Source organism: Notothenia rossii (assembly GCF_949606895.1).
Source record: "Notothenia rossii genome assembly, chromosome: 3".
NCBI classification, from domain to species: Eukaryota; Metazoa; Chordata; class Actinopteri; order Perciformes; family Nototheniidae; genus Notothenia; species Notothenia rossii.
The window spans coordinates 19,342,846-19,359,939 of record NC_136901.1 but is presented as its reverse complement, the minus strand read 5'-3'; the positions used below and the strand labels follow the sequence as shown (position 1 = coordinate 19,359,939).

The 17,094-nt window shown below is 41.1% G+C and overlaps 1 long non-coding RNA gene across 1 annotated transcript; it reads right to left on the bottom strand.

Moving 5' to 3' along the window:
- Positions 1 to 795: 795 nt before the first annotated feature.
- On the bottom strand, positions 796 to 8,704 carry LOC307034386. Its single transcript, XR_013806876.1, has 2 exons — positions 7,149 to 8,704; positions 796 to 6,594 (listed from the first exon to the last, which is right to left on the bottom strand). It is a non-coding gene; the product is annotated as an uncharacterized lncRNA (long non-coding RNA).
- Between the last annotated feature and the right edge of the window lie 8,390 nt (positions 8,705 to 17,094).

Genomic DNA, 17,094 nt, shown 5'->3' with positions numbered 1-17,094 from the left:
GCGGTTTTTCATACGATACAGCTCGTATCTCATCTGTCAAACCTGGGTTTTTCATTATCAACTGGAAGAAGAGCTGTCCTCTTCCCTCCCAGACATTTAACTGGGAGTGGAATTGAACTCAGCCCGCATGAGAGCACGACTCTCACAGCAGAGAACGGAGAAAGTGACAGCTCTCCTCCGGTGCAGCTGTTAACTTGTCGGTTAGCAGGCAGCACGGTTTTTCCTCTGTCCCAGATGTGCCTATACTACACACGGTCGTAATGAGCCCAGGGCTGTTATTACCATAGACCAGTAGCGTGGCGTGGGGGAAAAATTAGGGGAAGCCAATAATACGTCCTTTCTTTTGGGTCAGGGGTGTGTTGGTCAATGTAACGTCAGGGGTGTGTTGGTCAATATAACGTAACCAGATGAGTGATTACAGCACCCGGTATCATTTTACACACATTTGTATCATACAGATGCAGGACTTACACACGCCTATTATCTAACCGACAGGTCCGCACCAGCCCGCACGCACTCTCCAGCCGAAACTCTAATAAACATTCATTCACAAACTAAATCAGGAGACGTTTTACGTCCGATTCGCTCCTTTTTTCCTCGCTGTACACAGCTCCAGTTTGGGCATTAGCCTGTCATCAGATTTTATTTGTTGTTGCTGCTGTAGTGGAAGTTTAGTACAATTATTTTTGATTAAATACTCAATCTCCACCCTCCATAATTGCACTTGCTTCAGTTGCTTGCTACTTTCTTTTTTTTTTTTTTTTTTTTTCCATTTTCTTTTTTTTATTAAAGTAAAAAGAACAAAGAACAAAGGGATGTAACATAGATGTACATGGTATGTTGGGACATCAGCATCTGGGTTTCTCGATACAGCAGCAATAACATATTATACATATATACAGAACAGTGAGATCTCAAGAATCAAAATAGCCTAAATAAATAAAACTAACAAAGGTAAATAACACCATCACAAAAAGACAAATCTAGCAATTACTTAAGTCCACGAAATCTGGCCGTGACTGTTGTACATAGGAGACCCATACTGACCACAGCTTAATAAATCTGTCCATTTGTAGGCGAAGTGAAAAGGTAATTTTTTCCATTATGTATACTTCATTAACTATATCCTTCCATTCCTCTATTGTGGGGGAGTCAGGATGCAGCCAGTGCCTCGTGATGGTTTTTTTACAAACAGATATCAGAATACTAAATAAATAATTGTTGAAGTGCCCTGGGTGAAAATCATTTTTCCCTAAAATAAAAATGCAAAACTGGAAAGGTATTTTCACATTAAATATACTTTCCAATATTTTGTGTATCTCTAACCAGAAATGTTTTATGACTGGACAATCCCAGAATATATGCCAGTGATTTGCATCCTGACTCCCACACAGTCTCCAGCACTTTGAATCCTCTCCTGTGAAGTGTGATTTTTGCTTTGGGGTAATAAAGAATCTAATTAGACATTTCCATCCAAATTCTCTCCATGTATGCGAGTTGGTGCATTTCCACTGAAAGATGCAATATTTGTGCCATTCCTCCTTCGAGATCTCAAAATTACCTTCATTTTCCCATTTATTTTTAACATAGTCTGTGGAGTGAGATTTTTTTGCCATGAAGCCTTTATACAGTCTGGATATAATACCTTTGTTTAACTTTGACATATAGGCTCCTAAAATTTCTTTCAGCACTGGGTCATCCATATCTGGTGGGTATTTTTTAATAGTTTGGTCAAAATAATGGCGTAGTTGTAGATACCTATAAAAGTCTTGCTTTTCCAGAGCATATTTTTCTCTTAAAGTTTCGAAATCTTTTAATTGTCCCTTATCCGTTATTGAGTAAAATGTTGTTATTCCTTTGGCTATCCAGTTTTTAAATCTTGAGTCCAACTCATTAGGCTTGAAATCTTGGTCATAGGCGCACCATCTGAGTATTCTTAGTTTATCTAATAATTTATATTCCTGTCTAACAGAGTTCCAAATTTTAAGTTGAAATCTTATCCATGGGTTTTGAGTGCTGTTTATAAATCTTTCTAAATCCTTATTGCCTAATATTGCCTGAATTGGGGGGTCCTTGATCAGTGACAATTCTATATCTTTCCACCTGGCATGGTAGTCTTGATTGCATAAGTTCAACAATGGTCTAATTTGAGCCGAGTAGAAATAATCTTTCAGATGTGGTACCGCCATACCTCCTTCCTCCTTCGGCAGTTGTAACGTTTTGAACCTAACCCTGGGTTTTTTCCCTTGCCAAATGTACCTGGAAATCATTTTATCCCACTCAGAGAATTGCTTTGTGGAGATTTCTGTGGGGAGAGCCTGAAACAAAAAAAGAAGTCGTGGGAGAATGTTCATTTTTACTGATTCAATTCTTTGGGTAAGACTCATGAAAGGGTTGGAGTTCCATCTCTGTATATCTGCATTTATTTTGGTCAAAAGGGGATCATAATTAATCTTTGCCAGTGTGGAGACATCTTTTGGAATCAGCACACCCAGGTATTTCAGTGAAGTCTGGTCCCATTTCAGATTACATTTATCTTGCAGTTGTTTAGGGGGAGTATAGTTTAATGTTAAAATCTGGGTTTTCTGAACGTTTAGTTTATATCCTGCATATTTACCAAAAGTGTCCAATAGCTTAAACAGTTCAGGAAGTGAGCTCGAGGGTTCCCTTAAATATAGCAAAACATCATCTGCTTGCTACTTTCTAACGGTGGTGAGAGTGGTGCAGTGGCGCCATCTATCTTCTATCGATTAGATTTATGATTTGAAAATTATAAAAGTAGGTAGACATGTGGATATTATCCGACTGAACAAAACGTGCATTTATCTAACAGGTTCGTTTTCCACTGACCTTATTTCGATCTATTTTCCAAAACCCTGTGGAGAAATCCCATTGCTTTTTTTTCGAGGGAAACCAAACCGAGCGCAGCTTACTTCCGGGTTTTAGAACGCGTCACTGCACCACTCAGTTGATGCGATTTGATTGGATTGTGAAGCAAGGGAAGCCAGCCGCCTCTGGCTTCCCTTGGCATGGCCCTGACCAATCACAGGTTGGCAGGGGCATGACGTGAGCCTCATCTGATTGGTCAATCCCAGCGCCGTATAGACTGAGAGTTATGTCATCTCCGTTCACTCCAATGGACCACTTTTTTTTACAGCAATGGCGGATCGTGGAGCCTCTCAATCGTTCCCCGGAAGTTAGCGCCAAGGCTAGCAGAGCTGTAGAGTTGCAGCATAATAGACCGTTCGTGACGGACTTTTAAAGGTAAGAAGAAGCTTAAAGATTTATATTGCGGATATTATCAGTACATCTGATTCAAATTAACATGTGTATTAAAGGATGTCAGTGGATTATCCCTAAATTAGTAGATTTAGGGAACGTTTACAGATAACAGATTAAGCTAGGATACCATACCATAGTACCATACACTATACCATAGTGGTTGAATACACAGTATTAGGAAACACTTTATACTTACTGGACATGTTATACTCATTATATACTGTATATCAAATATGACCAAGAAAGTGAGACAACTTTATAGAAATTCATATCACATCTGTTACTGATGCCATTTGTCATACTTTGTTAAACTCACAAATAATAAAGTTCCATAACTTCAGTTGGGAACAAAGACCACACCTTATCTCCCCAAGGCAATTTCCCATCCAATAGGTGTGCTATATAGGTGTGTATAACCCTGTCTCCTGTCTGTTACTCCCTCTTTCAGCACAAGAACCAGAGGGGGATTCAATGGAGCCTGAATACCTGCACTGAGACCCTCACCCTGCACCCTGAGTATCAACTCTCAGTGTTTTTCAAGCCTTTCCCTGTTTTTTTGTATTAAACAAAACATTAAGCTTTCCCAATGGTGTGGTTTTCGTTTTGTGAAAAAGTGCAAATGCAGTGTTTGTATACAATAACCTAACCTCACATATTTTTTTGCTGTTGGTCATGAAATTGCTCCTGCTGACTTGTGCCAGCCATTTTTTCCTCCGCTCTGTGTCAGTGGGGAAGCCGTACATTCGTACTCCTTTCTCAGAGCGATTTGAGCATCCCCAGGCAGCACAGCAAACCATGGTGGCGACTAGGAGGCAGCACAGCAAACCAGGACAACACGGAGGAAAAGGCACAGACAAACTGCATGATATGCTATTCAATGTTTATTGAATTCCATGTATTTGCAATGGATGTTCCTAAAACAACACATTTAACATCATCATCATCATGCTGCTGCTGCTGCTAGTCCTTTGATAGTCACCTGTTGGTCTCCTGTCCTTTCTGAAAGCCATAAAGATGACATTAGTCATTTAGATAACTTGTGTCCTCAATTACCATGGGATTACTGAAACTACCATGAATTTAAGAAAATGGTAGAAATGAATCTAATCTGAATTTTGAAGCATTCCTTTAGATCCCCTCCCTCTAAATATATCAATAAACATTAGAAAGTGATGCTCCTGACTACTATACAAGTTTAAGAAGATAATATTGGTTTGAAAGAATTCAAAGCTATAAATAAACAGCAACAGGCTCTTTAACCAAGGCACTGTTAGCCTAACATGTAAACTAGTTGTTCACACTAATCCTAATATTATCACTTAATATTAGCAAATTCTATTTTATTTTTTAAAACATATTGATGTAAATACATACACATATCGATTTGTTGTATAAATATTGCAAATCAAAACCTTTATTCACTAATAATTACCAAAAGTCGAAGTTCTATCTCCTGTTATCAATGCATTCACATTGCCCGCCATGAACTTCCGGGGAACGATTCTCGTCTGCATGAACCACGTGACGATAACCGTTTTTGGACTTCCGCTGTCGTAACTCTTCTATCTATACGGCGCTGGTCAATCCCTCCATTTTTTTTCACCAAGGGAAGCCAATTTCGGCTGGCCTCCTCTCGCAACAGAGAGTGCAATCTACTGTTTCACCATAACATCTAGAGGGGCGCTGTTTCACTCTTTGTAAAATACTCAATGAGAATGGGGGAGAGACGGGCCGGCAGCAACACAGAACAAAGAATTTCCGAAACTAAACGAAGGGTTTTTATTTATTTATTAAAATTATAATTACAATCCGAAAAAACAGGGGAAGCCTGGCTTCCCTTGGCCTCCAGGAGAAAACGCCACTGCCATAGGCTGTATATATAAATGGACGTAGGGTCCGTGACATCACCCATAGGATTCTGCAGAGTTGCCGAGAAGCCCTTAGTAGGCGGAGTCGGCCACTAACGGCTCGATGGTGACGTCAGAGTTCAACTCCCGCCTTCTCCAGCCTGCTCCAAATAAGGGCAAAGAGGCGGAGCCGAGGCGGGACCTGCTGCCATGGCTGCCACCGAGCTGAAAGATCCAGAGCTCGCTGAAGCTACCAAGCTAAGCTAACATGCTCCCCATCTGCACACTGCCGTGGCATTTTACGTTTCTAAGGTAAGCGGACATGAAACTATTCAGCAAAACTATAAATATAACTATAAAGTTATTGAGTTTTTAGCATAATACTTCAGAATCTTAAAATCCCTTAACGTTTGTATGTAATTGTGCTAAATTCAACACTGGAATCAAGCAAATATTAATATGTTTGCATGACATTAGTTATTTATATTTTGATATCACTTAATTATACGTTTAATACATTTAAGTCAAGCTAAGGTACATGTGATGGTAGCTAGTTAGTGCTCTTACCTGTGAGGCCTCCTCCAAACAGCATAATAACCAGACTGTATCATTAAAACTAAGTACCAGTTCTAGATCCTTGACTTTAGACAAACAATTCAAAAGACAACATGTATTTAAAGACCAATCTTTATTTGAATGTGCTTCTTAACCTGATATATTAGTTATACAGTAATAGTATTGACAATCTAAAAAAATTGAGCAACTCAACAGTCAACTTTATGTTCCTTATTGTCTAAAGCATTTGTTATTTTCATTTTCCCCCTCTCATATTCAGTGTGGACGGATTGAGACAGCGTGGTGTCCAGAAAGCTGGAGAGACTTCAGGGAGAAACCTCCGTGTGATGGACGTCCTGTCTGTTGGTTTGGAGAGGACTGAGGGTCTTCCCTCTGTGAGGAGGTCCAGGCCTGATGGAGGAGCCCATGCTGGGCAAAGCTGATACCAACTGCACAGGCCTAGTCTGTCACTTTATTTGACTAAATGTGTTTACTTTAATAGTTTTACACCTTCTGTCCATATGTGCTTTTTATTTAAAACATGTTTGATTAAGTTTTGGTTCACATTTCAATTAATTGTATTTGTATTTGCAATCCTTTTGTCCCTTATTCTTACTGAAAATGTTAGATTACATCTGACTGAAGATTGGCCCCATTTATTTGTGACGTTGCAAACTCTGCGGTACAAGGCACAAGTGATGTGAAGCTCATAAAGCGAGGCAAATAGAAATAATCAGCGGATGGAGTGTAGATGTGGAAATAGGTGCATTCGATCAGCTGACTGTTTTTACAATAAAAGTAGTATACTGGTCTTAAAATCTCATAGCATCAGCTTTTAATTGTCCTCTTGGATGTTCTTCTTGACCCTAAGAGAAGGAGAAAATGTTGTGTATTTCAGGCAGGTCCTTTTCTAACAAAAATGACAGGAAACATAAAACATATTATTGCAGAACAAGTGTGTTATTTATGAAAGCGGTGTGTTTGTGTGTTTAGGGGCTGTAGATATAATTATTTTGTAATTGTAATGTTTTTTTTTTATTTCAACAGTGACCTACAAAGACAATCAGATTATGAATGAAAAGTATGAAGTTCATCAACATTGAAATATATGTTATTATCAAAATAATATTTAACTGTTATCAAAACGTAGTGCAACTGTAGAAGCTTGCTCTGTTGTCTCACTGAAAGAATAACTTTTACCACGTTTTTTACAGACAATATTGAGAGATAAATAGTAGCAGTTCTCACTATGTGTTAAATATCTTTGCCTTTAATACATTAAATTAGAAAGCTGACAAAATCATATTGCTTGTTAACATCTAAATGTAACTTTTTGCACAGAAAAAACCCTCAACTTCACTGGTGTGTAGGTGATCTAGTATTGTTTAATGGAATGTATTTCAGTGTATTAAAGTCAATACTTTCTTGATTTTTTGTACAGTATGAAAAAAATAGTATTTGTACCTGTGTTGAAGTTCACTGCTGTGAGGAGTCCAGTTCTGTCTCTCACTCTCTGGTCCAGCCTGTCCGCATCACCTGACACCTTAAACAAACAGATATATATGTAAAGTACCATGTGTACAAACAATATAACTGATTCTCTTCTGTTGAACATGTTGGATTGTGTATTGTCAAAGTCAGGGTCCTTTTTATTTTACTGAAACTTTGGAAGTTGTGTTACCAATGCTTGCTGTTTATTTGATACCCATTTGGTAATGCAATTCATAAAAACAACAAGGTTTGGGTTTGTTCTTCAGATGACTGATGTTAACGTGTAAGCTCAATAATGAACTCCAGCTCAACCAACCATATTGTAATATCTAAGTAATCATCTGGAAATATGACATTAATAATTGTAATATACACACATCTTGTTGTGAGGTTGATTTCACATACACTACTTCGACATTAGCTTGTCTACATACTTGAGCATAGCCAATTTAAATTAACCTTAGCATGCATACGGTTCCTACCTACATAATAATCTTCTCTCTAAGTTACAAGGATGACCTTATTTTATCAACCTCAAACAGAAGCCGTTTGTTCAACAGTATTATCCCACTTAACGCTTAACACTTGTCTATTTCATTTTAACCTTTATAAATAAGGTCTATGATTTTAACTTGGAGGCTACTATTAGCATCGTTAGCACCGACGTAGCTACCACTGGCTTACACGCTAACTCAAGCCGTAACATTAATTACGTAGTTGATTAAAATCATTAACACATAAATAAGTACTCGAATTTCACTTACCGCAAAACCGCATTCATGCAACGTCTGTTTCAACCGCAGAGCGAGTCACAATAGTCCGATATATAAGCATGAAGAACAAACAAACACGGCCGGGGGCAAGTTGTGTTCCCTGGATGAGCTGAACAGGCAGAGTGCCTGTAGCTTCACGGAGCAGCTAGCAGAGAGACAAGAAGCTAACGGCAGGAGTCACTTCACAGAGCCGTCACTCAATGTGACCACGCCCTAATTTATGCAAAAACTTTAAGACCTAATATAAATAAAAGGGTCGTGTTAGAAAAAGATTCACTCACAGATCCATAATCATGAAGGTGGAATCTAACTATATTCATAATCATATTTATTGCATCCATGGGTAGAAACATGTTTTTTTCTGCTGTAAAGTTGGGCATTTTAACAATAGAACCGCCAGAGGTCGCTGTATACCTAAAACCGCCAACGGGTAAAATGTACCCGCTATTGATTTGCAAGGTACAATGTTATTTTATTTATCATACAGAACAGTGAGTTTTGATCGCACAGGGATGACATTTATACCAATAGAATCTGTGGACTCTAAGCTTTTCATATGATATAGTTTGTGCAGATAGCATGAAGTATAAAATATCGCTACAAGTGCTGATTTAAAGGCTTGGTGTTAGACTTGTGTTTTGTTTAGGTAAAAATCTCTCAATCTCTCTCTATCTATCTATAACTATCTATCGATCCATCTGTAATGTTCTGTTCTATGGACATATAATTGTCTACATAAAAAGACGACGCGGACTACTTCTCTCATTCCGAGTGTCCATCGGCACGTAACCTGCACACATGCATTACGTCCTCAACGTGAGCTCAGTCATCCAAGATCTTGTATTCTCCAAGATGTTACACTATCTATAACTATATATCTCTCTCTCTCTCTCTCTCTATCTGTCTATCTATAAGGAACCGCAGTAGGCAAAAGGCGTTGCTATAGCAACACGTCATGTTTACGCTGCATTTTCTATGAGGTAAATATTACCCGCTGGCAGATATGGGTATAAATGGCAATTTATTTGGCGATTTTTTCTATCTGACTTCCTATTGACAATTTCTAACAACAGAGGGTGCTATATAACACACTTTCAGGAAAAGTCACGGACTGGGAGACTTTAATATGTTATGGAAAAAAAGTTACATACAATAAAAAAATAGCTGCAGGTAAAATGTACCCGTTGGCGGTTCTAGTGTTAACATGGGGTCTATGGAAATTGCTCCTTTCTGCAGTGAGTCCCTATCGGCCAATATACGAACTGCAGTGTGTGCCACTTCCGTATTGGCGTCCCGGCTCTTCCACAGAATTTGCCGCTTGGTTATTACACACTGTGTAAATAGCACTGCACACACCTCCGCTCATTCCTCAGCAGGTTTGAGCGTGAACGTGCCTCAATGTCCAGTTTACGAGCCTTCTCCTAAACAGAGACAGGATGAGAGCCAGTGTGAGATGCAGTGTGTAGAGAGGCCCCCTCGCAGCCTTTTCGGACCGGGCCCCTCTTGGGTTGCTTCACGGGCAACAGTGGCGAGGGCTCTGACCTGGTTCGTCACCATGACAACCACAGCAGATCCAGAGCATGTCGCGCACTCTCAGAGTATTACTCAGAGTGGCGACGCGTGTGTTCGATGGACAGATGGATAATAATAAGCAGCAAGGTTCACCGGTTAAGCCGGCTGCCCTTAACCTGTGGGTTATAGGCAGCATGGCTCGCTGCACAAACCAGCTGTCTTTAAAACCTATTGGTTTTTAGGCAGCTCGGACAGCTCTCCTCCGGCGCGTCACACCCCGCGGGGCGGTGACAGCCCTCTCCGTGATGCAGCTGTTAGGCATGATATCAGCTGGTCACGTGGTGATCCCCCTGGGTCTCCTTCACAGTGAGGAGACTTCCAGAGGTGGTTTATTCACCTGTGTATCGACCCCGTGTTTCAGAGGAGACGCATGGTGTACATTCCTCCTTCCGTGGTTTTGGATTTAACCTACTGGAAAAATCTCCACGTCAGTGGGGGTGCCCCTGAGCATAGTGACGTCACACACCGCAGTGTTCACAGACGCATCTCTCGCAGGCTGAGGAACGTGCATGTCGCAGGCAGTTGGGGGACAGTGGCCGGGTCACATGTCTCTCCATATAAACGTGCAGGAATTACTCTCCGTATGGAAAGTAAGCCAGCACTTCGCCCCGTTTCTGTACAATCAACATGTGTTGATTCGAAGCTGTTGCTGGACAGGAATTGGCTTATAGCACGGTCAAAACATATGCTGCTGCCATTTCATCTTGCCATGTAGGTTTTGGGATCAGCACGGTGTTTAGTCACCCTCTGACAAAACGTTTTCTACAGGGAGCACAGAGACTCAGACCTGTGTCACGTGCTTTGGCGCCTCAATGGGTTTTGGCTTTAGTGTTACGCGCACTGAGTAAAGCTCCATTTGAACCTTTAGATCAGGTTCCCCTGAAGTTTTTGTCAGCCAAAGTAGCTCTGCTCTTGGCTCTGACATCAGCAAAAGGGTGAGTGATTTGTCTGCTCTCTCTGTGGCTCCGTCATGTCTCCAGATCCAAGGAGATGGCAGCTCAGCTGTTTTGCGCCCTAACCCGGTTTTTATGCCAAAGGTTATCACAAGCTCTTTTAGATCGAGAGTGATAACTTTGGATGGCTTCTTTCCTCCTCCTCACACACCAGAGGAAGAAGCCACATCTAATTTCCTCTGTCCCGTGCGCACGCTGTCATGCTATATTGCACGCACGGCTGCTTTACGCAGCTCGTCTGTTTGTGCATTACAGAGAGCGCTCAATAGGGCAGCCTCTGCACGGAGGAATGACAGTGGAAGACATTTGCACTGCTGCATCTTGGTCTTCACCCTGTTCTTTTATTCGTTTTTATTTGAGGGATGTCTCCCATTCCTCTCCGACACATTCAGTACTGAATAGCCTGCCAGAATTAGTAATGTCGGGCTCTCAATTGCGTGCCCTCTCTCCTGCCTGTCGGCACTTAGAGAGCTGCCCTTTTTCCCCCTCTCTTGATCGTTTTTAACAACTGAGACTTGGTCTCTACTTTTTATAAACGACAGGTAGCCTAGTTAAGCCTGCCTTTGTTCCCTGATGGACAATATTCATTTTTTAAATGCTATATTCCCTGGGAATGTGATGCTCCATACGCATGGCGAAATGGACATGGGTTATTAACTGAGTAGGTGTGTTTCGTGCTTCTGGTAACAGACGGACCAGTGGGGCGTAGACTACATCCTGCTTCGCCCTTAACTCAATAGCGATAGCCTTAGAGGGCGAAGCCTTATACGAAATAGAACTGGGTTTACGTACTGTAACCCAGTTTCTATGAGTATAGGCGCAGCCCTCTAAGGTTCGGGCCCCACTGGCTCCGCGAATAGCTGAAGAAAAGCTGTTTGTGTGGGAGTAGATTGTGGGGCCTACTTCCTATTTATACGGAAGTGAGTCCGGAGGTGGGGCCCACGTCATAGGTGGGCGTGGATTAAGTCTGTCAGTGCTGCACACGTGCAGTGGGGATTACCCAATAGCGATAGCCTTAGAGGGCTGCGCCTATACTCATAGAAACTGGGTTACAGTACGTACCCCAGTTATTAATCAAACAAATAAATAAACACAAGGTTATTGTTGAGTAAATAACAGTGTGTGGTTTAGAAAATATTACAAAATTAGAAGGAAAAAACGATGAAACAATACAGATTTCAGTATTCTGAGCCCCTACTCTCCCCATAACTGACGGCAACAAAAGTCCTACATATTCAATTAAAATAAAGAAGTAAAAACAATAAGTGTGGTTTGATATTGAGTAAGAAAAAGGTTGATAAACGCTGTGAGAATGGATCTGCGGAGAGCATTTCAAGGTTCAGGGAGCTCTATGCAAGTCAATGGGACGCCCTGCCCATTGAAAACTGACTTCCAAGGGGTACCCTGTCTGTAATAGAGTGACGGGGAGGGGCCCTGAAAGCAGAGTCCTGCACGGGTCTGATTTTCAAGACCCGCTCCCGCCCCGCACCCGCGACGTGCAATACCAAACCCGCCCCGCTACCCGCACATATTACCAATTAGTTCCGCAACCCGACCCGACCCGTCGGCACAGGATCCGCAACCCGACCCGAACCGCATATATATATGAGCAGTGAAAACGTGCAATTATTAACACACGCTAGGGGTTTCACAACTACCAATATTTACTAGTCGACACATTTTTCAAAATAGTAGTCGACTAGTCGACTAGTCGTTACGTCATAATAAAGACACACAAAGAGAGGTGTACAACTGTATTTTATATTGGAACTCATACAGTAACATTAAACACTGCATTTTAATTTGTGTTACATGGCTGAGTAAATAACAAACAGTAACTGGACTCACCAAAATCGACAGCAAAAAACTCTTGTTTACATAAATGCCAAGTAAATCCAGTGCGCAACACTTTATTCGCTGTCCTCCACGATAACGTCCACCTTTCCATATTTTTGGTTTGGTTTGAACACCAACGCATCGACATATGAGGGAAGGAGGCTTGACCGCTTTCCGGTGACAGTGTTGCCTGCCAGGGAAAAAACCCTCTCACTCGGGGTGCTTGTGGCTGGAATAGCCAGGTAGCTCCTCAAAAGCGGGGGAAGCGGTGCACGTTTTCTGCCCACCACTCCAGTGGATTATCCATTGTGGGGATATGCGGTGTCCGCTGGCAGTAATCCCCTAGCTCATCATCCGCATCACTGTTGACCCGTGTTTTCTTGCTGTTCATTTGCCTCTGTTCAGTGCTGACGCCGGTCCGTTGCTCACTGGTGCTAGCATTACTGCTAGTGCTAGCTGTCGGCAGCGGGTGTCTCATCTTCAGATGGTTGCGCATAGCAGATGCATTTGTATTGTACTTCAGTACAGCTGTACACAACTGACACTTCACTGTGGAGTTGGTTACATCTTCGTTGAAGTACTGCCATACATAAGAATGTCGGACGTGTTTTGGAGCATTTTGCAGCACCTAGTTTACCTCAATTTTTTTCACGACTAGTCAACTAGGGCCTACAGCACCGACTAGTGGTAAAGGTAGTCGACTAGTCGACTAATCGATTAGTTGGTGAAACCCCTAACACACGCAGATGCATATTTCTCTCAAAAAGCTTGGGATGTTGGTTATTCTCTCCATCTAGGAGGACACCAAAAGCCTCCCAGACGTTGGATTTCGCTCTTGAGGAAGTGTCGGGAAATGCTGTATTCTCCGCTAGAGAGCTTCACCTCAGCCATTCAGAATGTGGCGCGCTCAGAAGCAGATTGATGCACTGCAGAGGTTATGATTATGCACGGTCCCGCGGGGGAGAGGTCTGAGGATTTAAACATTAAACTAAATTAGTATTATTTAAATATATTTATTATGCAACACCCGCGACCCGACCCGCATCATCTTTGTTTTACCCAGAACCGAACCCGGAAAAAAGTGTTTGAAAAAATACCACCCGCGAATCACCTTTTTTGCGGGTCACCCGTCGGGTACCCGCGACATGATCAACGCGCAGAACAACACACGTCACCAAGATGGCTATCACTACTGTCTTGTCAACAAAACGATCACTATCACCACAATGAAACACGTCCAGAAGAATGTCATGCAAAGCTGCCTGGCTGCCTTCATTTGATTCTCTCTGAACTGCCTGGTCTTTTTAATGTCAACCATTTGTGCAGATAGCGTGAAGTAGAAAAGATCGCAGATGCTAATGTGCGTTAGCATTTCTCCCCCGGGCTTAAATTGTGTATTATAGAATGATCACACCGGTGTGACAGTACTCTTCAAAGGGTTCACGAAATATGACTACTACTCTTACTGTTTAACATTTTGGGTTACTTAATGTCACTTCATGTTAAGGCTAATAAAAATGACAAGGCTGTAATGCTAACTCACGTGCTAGCTACTAGCTAGGTAGCTAACTTGATCCAGCCACTCCTGGTCCTTTCATCAGACGGGAAGCGAAAGAACGAGCAAGAACCATTGCTGGTATGATAACAACCTGGTACTAAGCACAAAGGCATCTTGTTAAAGTGATCTTATCTTATACTCTGATCTTAGCTATCTCTTAGTGGAGGAAAACAATTGTGACATCACTTACGCTACTCTGGGATTTGTAGTCTTTCTAGTTGCGTATTTTTCATAGTCTTATATTTCAACAGTTTTACGACAAACTGTGACTTTTTTGACATGGAAATTATTTTGTATTATTTTTAATTTTTTAATTTAATAATAATGCTTTACTTGAGGGAAAGTACCAATACATTATTGTCAAAATACATCATTACGTAAAACATTTAGTAAAAGTGCTGAATTCAAAATCTTACTTAAGAGCACAAAAGTATTATCATCATAATTTGCTTAAGTTATAAAAAGTACTCATTGTGCAGAAAAATTGCCTTTATGTGTGTATACAATCATATGACTGAAAGAGTTACTCCACTCGTTGAATTTTTAGAGATACATTTTAAAAGAAGCTAAGGCTATTTAATAGAAAGTAAAATAACTTTATTTCCTTTTAAAATGTAGTGGGGTAGGATAAAGTAGGATAAAATAGAAATATTCAAGTACAGGTACCACAAATTGTACTTAAGAACAGTACTTGAGTAAATGTAGTTACTTCCCCCCTCAGGGTGTAGGGATTTGAATGAAGTTATTGTTCTTTAAGAAAATCTCTGATAGTACTATCATCTAATTAAAGATAATTAAGTAATATTAAAGGATATTAAATAACACATTTTATTTCAGTCGGACCTGTGGAACCCCTTGTGTTGAATTCATTGTGACGTCTCACCCTCCTCTCTACCTGTCACAGTCTGCTCCATCATTCACCAGTAGTTTTACATTCACCTGTTAACCACACACACGTTTTTGCTCACTCTCTTTCTCTTCTGCACCCATTAGTTTTACTGCCAGTATTCAAACCCTCACCAGACACACACACCCGTTGCCAGATTGTATTTTGCCTTCATGCTAGTCTTTCACGTGTTTGTTACCAGATTGCCTACCCGGTTCAGACCCTGCCTGTCCCCGACCTGCCTGCTTTGCCTGATCCCTGATCCTGCCTGTCCTTGGACTATCCTGCCTCCTTCGCGTCGGGCCGAACCAGGACCGTTAGCTGTGATATACTGAGCATATACAACGGCCTGTTGTGAGCTATTGCTTAAACATAATCCACATCACACAGGAGACGTCTTTTTCACTAGCTCATTTGTAGGCAATTATTTTGTACTTCTGCAGTGGTGGATAGTAACTCAATTTGTAGTTGTACTTTACTTGAGTAAACTAGAGTTTCCATTGTATGCTACTTTATACTTTTACTCTGCAACATTTTGGCAACCAGTATTTTACTTAATACTTTTTAGATTAGATTAGCACAAAAGATTATCTATTATTAAATACACTTTGTTATATACTAAATGGTTAAGATATCCAGCAGTAATTAAAATAAGCAAACATTTACCAGCAGTGATGAACACATGAATAAGCATAATAACATAATTGAATGACTCTGAAATTGGCCATTATGCATTACGAGTATTTTACTTCTGGTCCTTCTGATCTAGTATATTTTGATGCCGACACTTTTGTAGTTTTGGAACCGTAATGTGCATGCTGTGTTTCTGACAGGATACAGATGATGTGTTGGAGAGGGGCTGAGCTCAGTAGACTGACTGTAATGAGTGCTAGCCACTAATTAGCCTGTCGCTGGAGGTAAGGCCCCGTCAAACAACAACAACAAGCCAACGGGGCTTTAGCTCCGTTTTACTCGTGGTGTGTCTCCCCCCTCGCACACATACACACACTGTTGTATCCTAACAGTTGTGCACGCACACACTGTCACACACACACCCATTTATATTCATGGGCGCAAACAAGTAAACACACAAAAGCTTTTACATATAACGCTGCAAAAAACGGCACGTCTCATTTGCGTAGCTTAGCTTACAGATCGATCATATCTGATAATTCTTACAGACTACAATCACAAAAGATTTTGCATATAACGCTGCAAAAAACGGCACTTAGCTACAGAAGATTACGTTTTTGGTTGTCTTACTCAATATGATTTTAGATGACAATAAAGACTGCTGAATCCCATCGGGTCCCATTAGCGTAGCTTACAGATCGATGGATCGGTGATATTTCTTACAGAAAAAATGGCACTTACCTACAGATGATTACGTTTGTTATTATAACTTACTTAATATGATTTTAGAGGATACAAAATACTAATAAATAGGAGAATAAATACTTGTGTTATCGGCTATGGCGTGGCTTTACAGCACAGATCGCCATTACGGCAGTATGTCTGAACATGTTAGCAAATGCCTGATAATTAAAATAAAAGCAAGGACTGCGGAACATACAAAATTAAATTAAATGTCACAAAAACATACACCAAACCGATTACTGTTTGGGTTTGATACGGCGAAGCTACATGCTAGAGATAGCTTTATCAGGAAAAACACCGCTAATAAAAACTTACAGCTTCCAAATTGGATGTGGCCTCACTGGCCTGGTCCCGGATGGTTGGTATTGATCCCGGTTTTAGCCTTAGTTTGGAGGCATCCTTCTTTGACTTGAGTGAAGTTCATAAACATGTCCGTGGTAAAATGTTTAGAACACGCAAGCAGAAATCTGCCGGAGTCTTCTGGCACATGTCCCTTGAAAATGAAGTCTAGCCACAGATTCTTGTCTTTTTCCAGGGATGGCATTGCTTCTGATTCTTGCAGCCAACAACAGCACAATGTTTAACTCCCTTAGACATCCTGGCAAGAGCAGGCAAAAACACAGATGTGACTGGGGGAGATTTAGCCTGCCGACAGCCTATATGCGAGTGAGAGGGTTGGGCAATGGCCGTGGCCCAACCCCCAATTCCCCTGATAAGTGGAGAGTTGCCCATATAGGCAGAGCACCCCTTTTCTGACGTCAGAAAAATTAACGTCTGTATCAGCTCCGTTACAGCCCCGTTTTTAGATTTGGGTATGGAGGAAAACAGAGAGGGTTGTGTTTTCGGACACTTGGTGAGTTCCCTGACACACCGGGGACACATTTCATGTATAAAAGACGTACCAAAGTGCATTTTGCATGATAGGTCCCCTTTAGATTTTGAATGCAGGTATTCTACTTTTAAC